We start from the raw sequence: 15,917 nt of genomic DNA, 5'->3' as shown, positions 1-15,917 counted from the left end.
AAAACATGGTTTATTGTAGGACTATTCAACGGAAAGATAATGCAGCCATCTATGTAATTTAAAACTTTATAGTAGTGGGGCGCCTGGGTGGCGCAGTCGGTTAAGCGTCCGGCTTCAGCCAGGTCACGATCTCGCGGACTGTGAGTTCGAGCCCCGCGTCAGGCTCTGGGCTGATGGCTCGGAGCCTGGAGCCTGTTTCCGATTCTGTGTCTCCCTCTCTCTCTGCCCCTTCCCCGTTCATGCTCTGTCTCTCTCTGTCCCAAAAATAAATAAAAAACGTTGAAAAAAAAAAAAACTTTATAGTAGTAGCCACATTAAAAAAGTAAAAAGAAACCAGTGAATTTGTATATTTTTATTATTATTTCTAATGTTTATTTATTTTGAGAGAGAGAGAGAGAAGGAATGCATATTAGCAGGTGAGGGACAGAGAGAGAGAGAGGGAGAGAGAGAATCCCAAGCAGGCTCAGTGCTGTCAGTGCAGAACCTGATGTGGGGCTCAATCTCACAAATGAGATGATCTGAGCCAAGATCAAGAGTCAGATGCTTAACCAACTGAGCTACCCAGGAACCCCTCTGCAGTATATATTGATACAGAATATCAAAGCAATTATTTCCACATGTACTCAATATAAAAATTATTAATTATTTTACTTTTTTTGGTGTTGTACTAAGTTTTAAAAATCTTGCCATACATCTCAGTTAGGATGAGACACATTTCAAGTGGTCAGCAGAGCATGATGCTAGTGGCTTTTATAATGTACAGTGTAAGTCTATCATTTTATTCTCTTTCTCTCATCAGATTCATTACCAAGGAGTGATAGCAAGAGTATTAACTTTTCCCTGTTCAATGAACTGCCCAAAGGGTAGATGACAAGGAGATATAAGGAATTTGGGCAGTTAATTCCCTGAGGAAGTAAGTTCATTGTTTTAGATAGACCATAAAAGAAAGATATCTGGTCCACATTGTTACAGCCTCAAGAAAGAATTATAATTTGAAACCTGTTCTTTTTTTGGCAATGATATCACATCAAGGAAGCAGAGATAGACTTTCCATGTGGAGATATAGCATATTAGAATTCCTTAGAATTTGGCAAACAGCATCCTAAATTGGAATAAAAAGCACTGGCCTTCCCACACCATTCAGTCACTTTAGAATGAGAATGGAGGCACAGGTAGAGATTTTACGTGTAATCCTTGTGCAGGGGCCGCGCTAATCTCTGCATTGTTCCAATTTTAATACATGTGCTGCTGAAGTGAGCACGGGGGTAGAGATTTTAAATGAGTGATTTGTTGTTATTCAATGTGACTGATGGAGTTTCTTCTAAGATACTAGGCTATGGAATAATTAGAGTTTTTCGTTATTTTTATGCAGTCATACAGTCCAAAGAAGAGAATTTTATTAGCTGTAATTGACAGAACAAGTAAATACAACACAAACACATTAATCAAATTCATTTTTCCTGAGTCTTTTTTTTTTTTTTTTTTAACCTAGTATTAGTGCTTCTCTTTGTGAAGTCTACATTCTAGGTCTTAGTGATAGGTAGGGATTATGGGTTAAGTTCCTTAAGGGAAATAGGTTAAGGGTGGCGTTGCCATATAATTTATCGTCTTAACCACAGCACCTCTAGAGTTGAGAGAGAGTACTGTTAATAATTATATCGGGACAACATGTGTTAAACCAGAGGTGTCCCAAGCAGATTAGGACACATGGCCACCCAAGTTAAAAGGCTTTGTTAAAGCTTTGCTATCTTCTGTTTTGGCAATCCTGGTAGGCTATGGAAAGTGCATTTGTGGAAGTTATCACTTTTAAGGGCCTGTTCTGTCGGTGACATCTCCTTTATCTCAGGGCTTAGACAAGTTTTTATTTAGGGCACATTGAACTTGAGAGGTTGAATGAGAAGGAAAAGGTAAAAGGTTTTAATTTAACAGACTGGCTATATCTCCCATCCCCTACAAAAAGGTTTTGCAGGTATGAAATGTGACAGAAGAATGTTTTCTTTTAATTGTGCAAAGTTATTGTCTTTAAATCTTCTAGATTAACTCCTTAAAAACAAGTACAAAAAAACTGAGCATTGGGGGTGCCGGACTGGTTCATTCTGTGGAGTGTGCAATTCTTGATCTTGGGGTTGTGAGTTTGAGCCCCACATTGGGTGTAGAGATTACTTAAAAATAAAATCTTTGAAACAAAACAAAACAAAACACCAAAAAATAATGGAGCACTTTCTTCCTGATAAAATTAGGTTGCATGACATTGATTACACATTTGATTTTTATTGTTCAGTGCTTTTATTTAGATTTTTTTTGTTAACCATCTTTGAGGGAGATATCGTAGTATATCTGCTTGATCTGGTGGCTTTTTACATGTAAAAGGCATGGGATATGTGATGCCATATATCTTGGATATACATGATTTTTAGAGGAGATACTGATTTTTTTCCTAGACTTTTCTTTTTTTAGTATATATAATAAAATTGACTTTTTTTGCTTGTACATTTATGTGAATTTTAATGCATGTGTAGATTTGTGTAACCACATTAGCAATCAGGATACAGAACAGTTCCCCCACCCCTAAAATTCTCTTGTGCTGTCCAGTGGACTCAAACCCTCCTCTCATCCACCACCCTGGCAACCTTTGATCTGTTCTCTGTTCTTATGCTCTTGCCTTTTGCAGATTATCACATAAATGGAATCAAATAGTTTGTAACACTTGGAGATTGGCTTTCACTCTGCATTATGCCTTTGAGATCCACCCATGTTGTTCCATGTATCAGTAGTTTGTTCCTTTTTATTGCTGAGTTGTTTTCCATTGTATGGATGTACCACAGTTTTGTCTTTTACCAAAATTGGTAAGTTTTCACCGACTATTTCTTCAAATATTTTTTTCTGCACTGTATTCTTTGTCTTCTTTCTGATGACATGGTTGTTATACACCCACAGATTCCTGAGGCTCTGACCTCCTTTGAGAACACTGTTGTTCATTCCTTGGTGTCATTCATTCAACAGTTTTTGAACACTTGTTTTCTATTCTCCTGTTAATAGGCAGCTATTTACAGGGTGTTTTTTTGTTTGTTTTGGTTTGGTTTGTTTTAGAGAGAGCACAAGAGTGTGATTGGCGGGGGAGACACGTGGGGGAGGGAGAGAGAGAGAGAGAGAGAGAGTAAGAATCTCAAGCAGGCTCTGCATTCAGTGCAAAGCCAGACATGAGGCTCGATCCCACGACCTTGGGATCCTGACCTGAGTCAAAATCAGGAGTCAGACACTCAACCGACTGAGCCACCCAGGCGCCCCTCCAGGATTTTTTTTTCTCTAATAAAATTGCAGCTGTGAACATTCTTGTGCAGATCTCTCTGGGTACCCGGCCCAGCCTTTCTCTATGGTATTTGCCAACAAGCAGGATTGCTAGGGTGTAGGATTTGCATATTTTTCTTAACATATGCTGCCCAAAGTGGTCATGAGCAATTTACTTTTTCACCAGCAGTGTGTAAGAGTTTACATTGCTCTATATCCTTTTCAACACGTGGTGTTGTCAAGCTTTTTATTTTTTATATATGTAATGGGTATGAAATGGAATCTCCTAGTCTTTTAAATTATTTTTCTGATTATGAGTGAGGCTGAGCATTTAAAAAATATATTAGCTGTTCATGTTTCTTCTACTATAAGTTTCCCATTTATATCTTTAATCCATTTTTCTATTTAAATTTAAAATCAGCTCTTGGGGCCCCTGGTTGGTCATGATCTCATGGTTCATCCACATTGTCAGTGCAGAGCCTGCTTGGGATTCTGTTTCCCTTTCTTCTGCCCCTCCCCTGCCCCAAAATAAATAAATAAACATTAAAAAAAATAAAATTAAAACCTGCTCTTAGGATCAATTTTAAGTGTTTTCTGTATAATTGTACTGTTTTAAATATTTGTCCTTGATCAAAAAACTTTCAGTGGCCTCTGATATGAAATCAAGGGTCCCTAATTTATCTTTTTAGATATTCTACTTCAAAAATCATCATTGCACAGAGCTTCTGGGTTGGTGAACATGTGGAGATGTGGGGACAGCGGTATGCCTGGAGAGAGCATGGAAGCTCCATGCCCCTTCCCACATACCTTGCCCTACGCATCTCTTCTGTCTGGCTGTCTCCAGGGAGACACTGTCAGAATTGAGTTGAATTCTTGGATACTCTGCTGGTGTCCAAGAATTGCTTCTTGGTGGGCTGGAAAACACCTTCACACACACATAGGTATTGAGTCCAGGAACCCAAAATAGTTGTTATGTCTCAGGAAAGGGAAATTGGCACAGAAGAATAATCTGGATGAGATTTGGAACAGTGATCATCTATGAGCCGTGAGAGTCGTTCAACCAGCTCCTCGGAAACCCGAACACAATTTTCATGAAAGAGAAACTGTGTAAGAAAATTCACGTGAATAAACTACACCTTGATGAGTTTCAAATGTCAGTTTGACTTTAAAAGGTTTTAAAATACATTTCATATCAAATTATGGCCACAGGAGCACAGGTCTGTCAGATGGAAAAGGCTTCAACAACAACCTCTGTGTCAAAACTTCTGTGTCTCAACTTAACACACATCTAGTTAAAAAACAACAACAAAAAAATCATTCCTCATTTTCTGCCTTCTGAAACTTTGTACACTGTTTTGTTATATTTTATGGACTCAATATGTTCTCTGTATAAATTCAGATTGGTGATGCATGTCAGCAGCTGAAACATATTTAGTATTTTAAAACCAAATCAGCATTTACTACATCTGTAGACCTCATGTCTAGATAAGCAGCCATTTTTAGCCTGTGTTATATCATATCAGTGTTGCCATACATTGTTAGCAAAATACTGTCCCAGTGACACATTTTTGTATACTATATAGCATGAAAATGTTTAACTTGGGAAATACAGTTGACTTTTGAACAACACGGGTTTGAACTACATAGGTCCACCTATATGTGGATTTTTTTACAGCACATTATGTAAATGTTATCTCTCGTGATTTTTCTAATTCTTTTCTCTAGCTTACTTTATTATAAGAATACGGTGTATTATATGTGTGTGTGTGTATATATACACAGTGTATATATATAAACAGTGTCAACCAGCTGTTTATGTTATTGGTAAGGCTTCTGGTCAAAGTAGGCTATTAGTCGTTAAGTTTTTGGGGAGTCAAATGTTATATATGGATATTCAATTGTGAAGGGGTCAGCACCCATAACACCTGCAATTTTTAATTCTTTTTTTCTTTTAGGGTAGAGTTTTAACTTTTTTTAAATAATTTATTTTTTAATTTACATCCATGTTAGTTAGCATATAGTGCAACAATGATTTCAGGAGTAGATTCCTTAATGCCCCTTACCCATTTAGCCCATCCCCCCTCCCACAACCCTTCCAGTAACCCTCTGTTTGTTCTCCATATTTATGAGTCTCTTCTGTTTTGTCCCCCTCCCTGTTTTTGTATTATTTTTGCTTCCCTTCCCTTATGTTCATCTGTTTTATACCTTAAAGTCCTCATATGAGTGAAGTCATATGATTTTTGTCTTTCTCTGACTGACTAATTTCACTTAACATAATACCCTCCAGTTCCATCCACGTAGTTGCAAATGGCAAGATTTCATTCTTTTTGATGGCCGAGTAATACTCCATTGTATATATATTACCACATCTTCTTTGTCCATTCATCTGTCGATGAACATTTGGGCAATTTCCATATTTAGGCTATTGTCAATAGTGCTGCTATAAACATTGGGGTGCATGTGTCCCTTTGAAATAGCTAACCTATATCCCTTGCATAAATACCTAGTAGTGTGATTGCTGAGTTGTAGGGTAGTTCTATTTTTAATTTTTGGAGGAACCTCCATACTGTTTCCCAGAGTGGCTGCACCAGTTTGCATTCCCACCAACAGTGCAAAAGAGATCCTCTTCCTCCGCATCCTTGCCAACATCTGTTGTTGCCTGAGTTGTTAACGTTAGCCATTTTGACAGGTGTGCAGTGGTATCACGTTGTGGTTTTGATTTGTATTTGCCTGATGATGAGTGATGCTGAGCATCTTTTCATGTGTTGGTTGCAATTCTTAAACTACCCTTGTGTTTCTGGCTTCTTCCTAGTTGGTTTTAAAGCCAGTTGAAGTGGTGGTTTTGTTTCTTAGTGGCGATGCTTTGCGTGTGAGATGTACTGTGGACTAGAGATGTTGTAGTTTAGTAATAATGCACATTAAGTAAATAAAATAATTCCTCTGTAAATGAGGTAATTGCACATTAGCAATAGTCATTCAGTATCACTCTTGACATTTGGCCATCGTGTTCATCTGCCTGTTCATGATGAAGGGAGCCATGTCTTTGGCAGATTATTTTGCCAGATGTCCAGGGTTTCCTTCCCAAATGGAGCAGCTTGAGTCACATGAGGCTGGCCTTGATCTTAATGGAGGTCAGTTTATATATAGTTTGTAGAGCTGACAAGTAGAAAACAAAGATTCGTGAAGTTCATCCCTTGCTATGCCTTATGGGACGAAGTTTTTGCTTCTTGTGCTCTGTGGTGCAAGGGTCTCACATGGGTAGCAAAGAAGCCTGGGAGAGAAAGGACAGGGACTTTTTTTTTCTTGTTTTCTTTTTTTCAGTTTGGAGCTTTGTCCTGCCCCAAGGAAGGCAGTGCATTCTAGGAAAAAGAACAGTGAACTTAGCCTATTTTCTGCTCTAGTTCTGGTTTCATTTTTTATTTCGTATGTTTAGATGATCACCCACATTTTTCTCCTTTATTAAATGGAGGTAATATTGCTTCTCCTTTGTTCCCATGAGAGATGGCAGGATAGGCAAACTTGAGGCTTTTTTACTGCCCTTGTAGAAGTAGCACGTGGCTGTGCAAAATACTACTAAAAAAAGCCAAAAAAGAGAGCACGTATTGCCCGACAGATAATATTAGTGATGAAGCTGATTATCCCCACTGTCAATTCCTACGCTTCTAGAAGTTTCCAAATTATGGTTACCTTTTGAGTGAGCCATCTGTGTATAATACCTCTAGTGGGTACTATAATACGATTATAAAGAATTAAAGGTGATGTAATCTGTAAGTCTCACATTTATAGAGACTATTCTCAAAGAGCACTTTCATAACTTTTCCTTTTATTCCATTGGAATAACTAAAGCAGGGTTCTTATATCTGTTTTTATGATATACTGTTGGCAGAAATAATCATTTCCATATGTACATCACATTATAATTTTAAAAATCTCTTTCATACATTATCTCAGAGGAGACCTGCAGAGGTTAAATGATGTCCTGAGGACATAACACTACTTAGTGACCGATTCACATTTGAATCCAGAGCTTCTTGGTGTCCATCCCATCAAGATATCTTGATGGGGAGAATAATACAGTAAATCTAGAATGTGCGTTATGCTTGAGCGCTAAGAAGATGCAAGCATTAATCAAGTTGAGAGAGCATTCTTTTCTTCCCTTAGTACTGTATCAACAGATGTGTTGCTAGCACCCTGGTGGTGGGAATAACTATGAACAGTAACAAAACAACAAAATGTAAGCACATTGGGAAGATAGACATGAAGCAAGTCTGATAGCAGTCTTAGGTCTTCCTTTTATTTTGGGTTTTGCCTGCGGCATGGGTCACAGGAAGAATCAGTCTGTTGTAGAGCCAGAGGCCTGTTAAGTCCTCGGGTTTGCAGACCTATGTTTGTTCTTTGCAGCTGAATTATAGCTGCTGTGAGACTGTAAGCTTGGAATTTATGGTAATAGAAACTTTAAATGTCCCAAACATTGTAATATGGGTGGAAGGAGCCCTTTTCTTAGGGGAGCAGGGTCACATATTTATTTTGAATTTGAGCTGAATCAACAGGCAGTTTCTGAGAATACGGTTTCCAAGTTCAAAGAAACTACAGTTATGCTACTATATGTAAATCTGGTGGTTTTCATGTGTTGTGTGGATATAAATATAGTTTCTTCTTTTGAGAGGCTCTAATTTTAAGCAAGGTTTAGTGTCTCTGACGTGATTTTTCTTTTCCTTTTTTTTTTTTAATGTTTATTTACTTCTGAGAGACAGAGTGTGAGTGAAGAAGGGGTACAGAGAGAGGGAGACACAGAATCTGAAGCAGACTCCAGGCTCTGAGCTGTCAGCACACAGCCTGACGCGGGGCTCAAACTCACAGACTGTGAGATCATGACCTGAGCCAGTCGAATGTTTAACTGACCAAGCCACCCAGGTGCCCCTATTGTCCCCTTAAATTTTTTTTAAATGTTTATTTATTTTTGAGAGACACAGAGAGAGTGCAAGCGGGCGAGGGGCATAGAGAGAGAGGGAGATACAGAATCTGAAGCAGGCTCCAGGCTCTGAGCTGTCGGCACAGAGCTCGACGTGGGCTCAAACTCATGAACTGTGAGATCATGACCTGAGCCGAAGTGAGACGTTTGACTGACTGAGCCAACCAGGCACCCCTTCCTTTTTTTTTTTTAAATTTAGCTCAAACCTGATGGATTGTGGGATTTTTTTGGTGGGGGTGGGGGTGGGGCTGGATACCACTTAGTCTTAGTCTCCTTAGATTTATATTGCTTACAGATCTCTCTAATGAGATAATTTTCCTCTCACAATTTAAAATGATGCATGAGCTTGATTATCCTCCCTAAAATAAGAAATACCTAAACACGAATGTATGATGTAAAAAATTTAAATGAGTTGTCAATACTAATAGCAACAATACCATTTAACATTTGTCATGCATTTACTAAGTGCTGGGTACCAAGAACTTTTTGTATTTGCTAATTCTTTATATAAAAATTATAAATAAACATGTAACAGTTTATAAAATGCTTTCTTGTCACAATATAACATACATGGAAATGTCTTGTGAGATAGATGGTATTCATTTTAACTGATGACGGATGGGAGGCCCAGGTTGTGTTACGTGTGGTTATAATTTATTGGTTATGATTTACTGAGCACTTATTAAGTACCTGGCACTATACTAAACACTTGACTTGCATCATTTTATGTAATCCTTAGAACCGCACTATGAAGCAAGTACTATTTTCAAACACTTTTTCCAAATGAAGAAACCGAGGTTTAGAGTGATTAAGTGACTTGCCCAAGATTACATAGCTAGTATTAGAGTAGGCAGTCACCTGTAGTTTTTGAGAAAACTTTGTTTGAAATAGAAAAAGGTGCCCCTGTGGTGAACCAATTAAATAACTGAAAGTTCTGGGCTGCCACACTACCCTAGGTAGTAGCTTGGGGGCTTGTGCTAGGTGCCACCTCTTCCAGCACACATAGCCCCTATTCCAGGGCGGATGGCTTGCTGAGCAGCTGAACATAGGCAGAATTTCGGCCCCATTTTGCTTTCTTGGCTAGGTGCTCTTGTACTGTATATAAACTTTGCCACCCTACACAGTGTTCTCAAAGCTCGGATTTTGATCAAGGTCTGTCTGATGTCATAACCTATACTCTATTTAGTAGCATACTCCCAATTAATGGCAAAGTTATGACTTCAACCCATGATTTTCTGATCATAAAAACTTTGCTCTTTTTGTTATGTACCATTTGATATACAATGGCACCGGGGTCCCATATTGTGCTATGCCCATTGCCTAGTTCCACAGGCATTGTTTGCTGGTGACGGTAAAGACTTCTAAGGGCTTCAAAGGGGGAGAGCCAAAGAGTTATAACGTCCCATGTCTTATAACTAAATGTGTTTTTGGTTAAATGTAGCTCAAGACTTGTCTTGAATTCCTGGTTTCCCCACTTAGTTCCACATGTGACTTTTACCAAGTTAGGGAGAGAATACGGTATAATAATTAAGAGCATGGACTATGGAATCAGACTGCTTAAGATCAAATTCTAGCTGTTACTTACTAGCTGTGTGGACTTGGGCAACTTACTTATTGTCTTTAAGCCTAGTCTGTAATATTGGAGGTGGTGTGGGAAATAAGAGTTCCTATCCCAATGAGTTGTGAGAATTACTAGATGAGGTAAGTGTATAAAGCCCTTAGAAAAGTGCCTGGCACATAAATATAGTAACTATGATTTGATTGTTAGCTGTTGTTGTTATTTTTATTAGTATTCTATCATTGTTGAGTTTGTGCCTATAAGTCAAAGCAATTTGATTTGCTGAAACATAAATGATTATCTAAATATGGTCTCTTAGGGCTTTTTCTTGCCAGACCGGAGTTTTCAAAGATTGTGTCCAAGTATTACTTTAGGGATACTAGCCCAATTGAAACCAATTCCTGAAAGAGGTGTGCACAAGCCATCTAGTACTCTACCTTTTTCCTCTAAAATAGCATTTATACTGTGTTGTGATACCAGTCTATCTTTGGACTGTTAGCATTAAAGAATTGCATTTTCAGTAGATTGCCTTAAGTTACAGCCACTAACAATTACTCATACATAAAACATTTCTTTTGGATTATCAGCCAGTTTGGGAAGCCTCTAAAGAAATTGCATAATTCACTGGTTGACTGGGAATCTTGATTCTTGAAAGGCTGTAATAGCATTATCATTGCTTGTTGTATTCATTGTACATGTATTGACATGTTTTTAATAATACTTTTTGCTGTATTCAAAGAACATCTCAGTCTGAGAGACTCCTTGGCTGACATTACTTTGTCATAGCTGGCATATTACCTGAGTAGCTTTTGCGACCCCATTTTGTTCATTGACCTTCCATGTCCACGTTTTTCTCCCTTCTGCACTCCTCATCCTCGTTTCAGTGTGTGCCCTAAGAACTCAGAGTTAGGATCTCAGAGTGCATGGTTTCAAGATTAAGATTTTTACTTGAGGAGACATATTAAAGCACACAAGTATATGAAAAAGCTAATTAAACAGTAAATCACAAAATTACCATTGTATAGTGGTTTTATCAGTCAGAGTCTCACTAGGAAAATGGAAATTCTCTCAGGTATTTACAACAGTAGAAATTTGATGTAGGAAAGTTGTAACACAGGCGGTGAAGGGGCTGTGAGCCAAATAAGAGATGACGAGTAATCTAGAGATCAGCAACAGGAAGTCACTACCACCACCACCTTCACCACCCCTTCCAACTGAAGAAACATAGGGAGGTACAACATTTTTGCACAGTGAATACAAACATTGTTTCAGGGGGAAAAAAAAGGAAAGAAAAAATAGAATATTTAATATATTTGAATAGAATATTTAGTTTGGTTAGGTAAGGACAAGTACAGCGTGATCTCTCTCTCCCTCCCTCCCTCCCTCCCTACCCAAAAAGTACAGAAAGTCCCGTAAAAATTGCTATTTTTGAACAGGCAGTTTCACACTTTTTCTAGAAGGTGCTAGCCTGCATGTCAGTGCTAAAGGATAAAAATTGGAATAACATCACCTAGTTTTACATTTTTTTAATCTCTAAAAAGAGGGAAAGAATTCAACACCTAGCCAAAGTGGTCTGAGGAGTAATGCCTACTAAATATAAGCCAGTGTTTCTCCCCACTGAAGAATTCTGCCCCCCACCCTATGAGAATGTTCTTGGAAACAACCCTCTGTGCTGTGTCATGTCCACAGATATACTAGTATTTGCTACCCAAAGAGATGGTGTCTAAAATCTCTGCCACCCAGAGAACGTGAAATATAATTATTAAAGTAATCTATTTCCCTTTTCTGAAAGTAAGAATAGGCAGCTTTCAGTTACTGGAAATAATTATCTAACTCCAGCTTGTCTGTGGGTGGATGAGCATCACTGATGAGTGTTGGTCAAGAAATAAGCCAATGACTTTGCTGAATGTGTCAGTTTCTTGGCGTTCCCTAAAAGTACACATCACAAAATCATGGGGCTGATTAAACCTTGGTTTTCATGGCTCTATTTAGTCTATTTCCTTGGCTTTGAGAACGTTAGTCATTTAAAAAAATCTCCCCATTCTTTGATATTATTTAAATTATCTTTTGAAAACAGATTTTTTTTTTTTTGGAAGAATGTCTCCTCTTCTTTCTTTCTTTTTTTTTTTTTTTTAAGTTTATTTATTTTGAGAGAGAGAATGAGCACAAGCAGGTGAGGAGCAGAGAGAAGGAGAGACAGTATCTCAAACAGGCTCTAAGCTGTCAGTGCAGAGCCCGATGTGGGGCCTGAATTCACAAATCGTGAGATCATGACCTGAGCCAAGATCAAAAGTCAGATGCTTTAAGAGACTTTAAATATGGAGAACAAACAGAGGGTTGCTGGAAGGGTTGTGGGAGGGGAGATGGGCTAAATGGGTAAGGGGCATTAAGGAATCTACTCCTGAAATCATTGTTGCACTATATGCTAACTAACTTGGATGTAAATTAAAAAAAAAAAAAAAAAAAGAAGGATGAAACAAACAAACAAACAAAAAAGTCAGATGCTTAACTGACTGAGCCACCCAGGTGCCCCTTCAAAACAGAATTTTAAGGCAGATTTAAGAAGTAATGTGAGAGAGAACAATGATAATATATTTAGAAATAGAAGTTTCAAAAATGCAGTATTATTTAATGGAATGAGCTTCAATGTTAAAATGCCCAAATTCTGTTTGTAACTCTGCCTCTATTCAGCTGTGTCATTAAGGTTATGTATCATTAAGGTTAAGAGGTTGTTTAACCTCTCCATGTCTGTTCCCCAAGTATCCATGTAGGATCATAGGACTTCTATTCATCTTAGAGACTTAGAATGAGGTTTGAATGAAGTCTATAACCTTTGCTTTAAAATAAAAAACTTTAGTACAAAAATAAAATAATACTCTTTGTTATGGACTGATTGTTTCAGTCCTCCCAAAATCCATATGTTGTGGGGTGACTGGGTGGCTCAGTTGGTTAAGCATCTGACTCTTGATTTCGGCTCAGGTCATGGTCTCATGGTTCATGAGTTCAAGCCCTGCATGGGGCTTCTCACTGACAGTGGGGAGCCTGTTAGGGATTCTCTCTCTCCCCTTCTCTCTCTGCCACCCCCCCCCCAACAATAAACAAATAAACTTAGAAAAAAATTCATGAGTTGAAGTGCTAATCTCCAGTGTTAATATATTTGGAGATAGGGCCTGTGGGGAGGTGATAAAGATGATGTGAGGTCGTAAAGGTGGAGCCCTAATCCAGCAGGACTGGAAGTAGAAGGAATACTAGAAGTCACAGTGAGAAGGCAGCTATCTATAAGCCAGGAAGAGAGCTTTCACAAGAAACCAACCCTGTCAGACCATCATCTGAGACTTGTAGCTTCCAGAACTGTGAGAAAATAAATATCTTTTGTTTAAGCCGCATAGTCTATGGGTTTTTGTTTTTGTTTTTTGAGAGAGAGAGAGTGCACGCATGCACTTGTTTACATGAGCAGGGGAGGGGCAGAGGGAGAGAGAATCTTAAGCAGGCTCCGTACCCAGTGCAGGGTGGGGGATGGAGAGGGGTGTTGGGGAGGGGCGGGGCTCTCGATCTCAGGACCATGAGATTATGAACTGAGCTGAAATCAAGAGTTGGATGCTTAACCAACTGAGCCACCCTGCTGCCTGCACCCCATATGGTATTTTGTTATGGGAGCCCAAGTAGATTAAGACAGTCTTGGTACTACATTATCTTTAAATCCCACAAAACTTTTAAATTTTGTTTCAAGAAATGGCTCCTTTGAAAAACCTGCTTATAATACTTACAAGTCACACTTTAAGAGAAAGGAATATTGAGTGAGCAGTTACTCAGCACCAGGCATTGTTTTAGATGCATTTAAAATAAGTATTTAAAGGGGCGCCTGGGTGACTCTTGATAATGGCTCAGGTTATAATCTTGAGGTCATGAGACTGAGCCCTGCATACGGCTCCACGTTGATAGTACAAAGTCTACTTGGGGTTCTCTCTTCTTTCTCTTTGCCCCTTCCTGGTTGGGGGCTCTCTCTCCCTCCCTCTCTCAAAATAAATAAGTAAACACTTAAAAAAAAGTATTTAAAAATTTAATTCTCAAAATAACCATAGATAGTATTTTTTCCCTTATTTTACAGACAAGGCAACTAAGACTTTCCCAATGCCATATAGTTAGTAAGTGACAGCACTGAGATTGAAACATAGTCCCTCTGAAGCTTTTTAATTATATCCTAATTCCTTCTAAGTTTCTGCTAGCTCTACTCAGCTCAGTAGAATGCCAGGCAGAATGCAAAGGTTAATGCAATCCTAGGATATTAGAATTAAGAAAAGATTTAGACTTCATCTAATCTAACTTTCTTGTGTTATGGATGAGAGAACCAAAGACCAGAGAGTTAGGAGAGTTGAGATTGAAGAGCGGATTAGTGAAGTGAAGATCAATGCTGCCAATGTTCTGCAGTCCATTTTTAGCTGTGTTAATGACTAACAAGAATTAGTAATGAGAGGCATCAGAAGATGCTGAATGAGAGGTTTGAATTGCATATGGAACCAATCTTAAACCACAAAATGAGCCTGAAATTTAGAATCTTTCTACTTTTTGTCTCCAGAGGAGTGGAAGTATCAGTTGCTAGGAAAAATGCACAGGGATGATATGATTTAGTCTTATCTTCCTCTTAGAAAAGGTATTTTAAGCTACAAAGAAAATGAATTTATCTCATGGCCAGAGTGCTTCATCTCACCTTGTCTCATGATGTGTATGTACTTCTTGGTATTTTATGATAGCCACTGCCATACCTTCATGGGTACCTGCCAGTCTGAAAACTCTTTGTCAGATGTGAAGGTTGACTTTTCCCAAATTCCATTTTTGAATAGAATAAGCTACATTAAGGGTTGATCTAAGAAATTTACTTCTGTTTACTTTTGACTTTGGAGTTGAATTCCCATCTCTACTACTTTTGAGCTGTGTAATTAATCTCAGGCAAGGCTCTTAAACCCTCTGAGCACCACCCCCCCACACACACACACTGCCATCCCAATAAGGGCAATAGGTAGAATCACCTTTGTAGGGTCATTGTAAAGATTAAGAATACTGCAGAGATGTGCACATATTATGCCCTCAGAATATTGGCTGATATTGTAAACTATAGTATTGAGCATGCTGCTGAAGAGGGGGAAATAATGTCAATTTTAGAGGGTTGTGAAATGGGACTTTTTAGGTTCTGAATATTTCTAAATCCTTGATTTCAGAGATAAACTTCCAGTACTAATTTCTTTCGTCAGATACTCAAGAGACTTAGGTTAAAAGCACTGTGAATAAATAAATTACTTCTTAATGGATCTTGGGATTGATAGAACTAAAAACAACAATATATTGATGGCAATATATATGATTTTTTATAAATATGGTATCTGATATGAAGCAGGAAAATTGATAACAAAGCTATATACATGCAAGCTCCATAGGAGGACTGTGTCATAGTGAGCACTTGTCCTGTTAATGAAAGGAGAAACTCATAAGTAAACTTGTATTAATAGATCTCTGTGCCTGGAATGACTAATGAAGAATGAAAGTAGTTCATATTGCCAATTAAGATTCTGAATTGAAGAAAAATGTTTTAATTATAGTAATAAACATCTTCAGAATTAAATTATGAACATGTTTCAGTTGTAAAATACTGTTGAGCATCCCTGTAGACAACAACTGTGCTAGGTATTGGGAAAATAATTTTGAATAAAATAGAGCTCCCATCCTCTAGTAGACACAGACAGTAATAGTATAGCATCATAAAAATGGTGCCCAAATATATTAGTTTTTATTGCTGCTGTAACAAATTACCATAAACTTAATGACTTGAAGTTACACAAATTTATTATCTTACAGTTCTGTCGGTCAGAGATCTGACATGGATCTCACTGAGCTAAAATCAGGGTGTCAGCAGGGCTGTGTTCCTTGCAGGACACTTTACAAGAGGATTTGTTTCTCTGCTTTTTCTAGTTTCTAGAGGCCACCCATATGAGGTAGGCTCATACTCCCTTCTTCCATCTTCAAAGCCAGTATCAATGGGTCCAATTCTTCTCTCATTGTTATCTCTCTCGGTCTTTGCAGCGGGGAAAGGTTTTCTGATTTTAA

At 38.2% G+C, this 15,917-nt stretch overlaps 1 protein-coding gene and 1 non-coding gene across 4 annotated transcripts in view; one reads left to right on the top strand and one right to left on the bottom strand.

The window, feature by feature from the left end:
- The window catches only part of MCU (mitochondrial calcium uniporter), a 201,848-nt gene that overhangs the window by 55,068 nt on the left and 130,863 nt on the right, over nt 1-15,917 (top strand). The gene's annotated exons all lie outside the window — the stretch shown is intronic.
- Nucleotides 1,158-1,261, bottom strand: LOC115527834. Its single transcript, XR_003973070.1, has one exon. It is a non-coding gene; the product is annotated as a U6 spliceosomal RNA (small nuclear RNA).

This window comes from Lynx canadensis, chromosome D2, assembly GCF_007474595.2.
Source record: "Lynx canadensis isolate LIC74 chromosome D2, mLynCan4.pri.v2, whole genome shotgun sequence".
Classification (NCBI taxonomy): Eukaryota; Metazoa; Chordata; class Mammalia; order Carnivora; family Felidae; genus Lynx; species Lynx canadensis.
The sequence above is the reverse complement of the archived record's forward strand: the minus strand, read 5'-3'. Positions and strand labels throughout refer to the sequence as shown.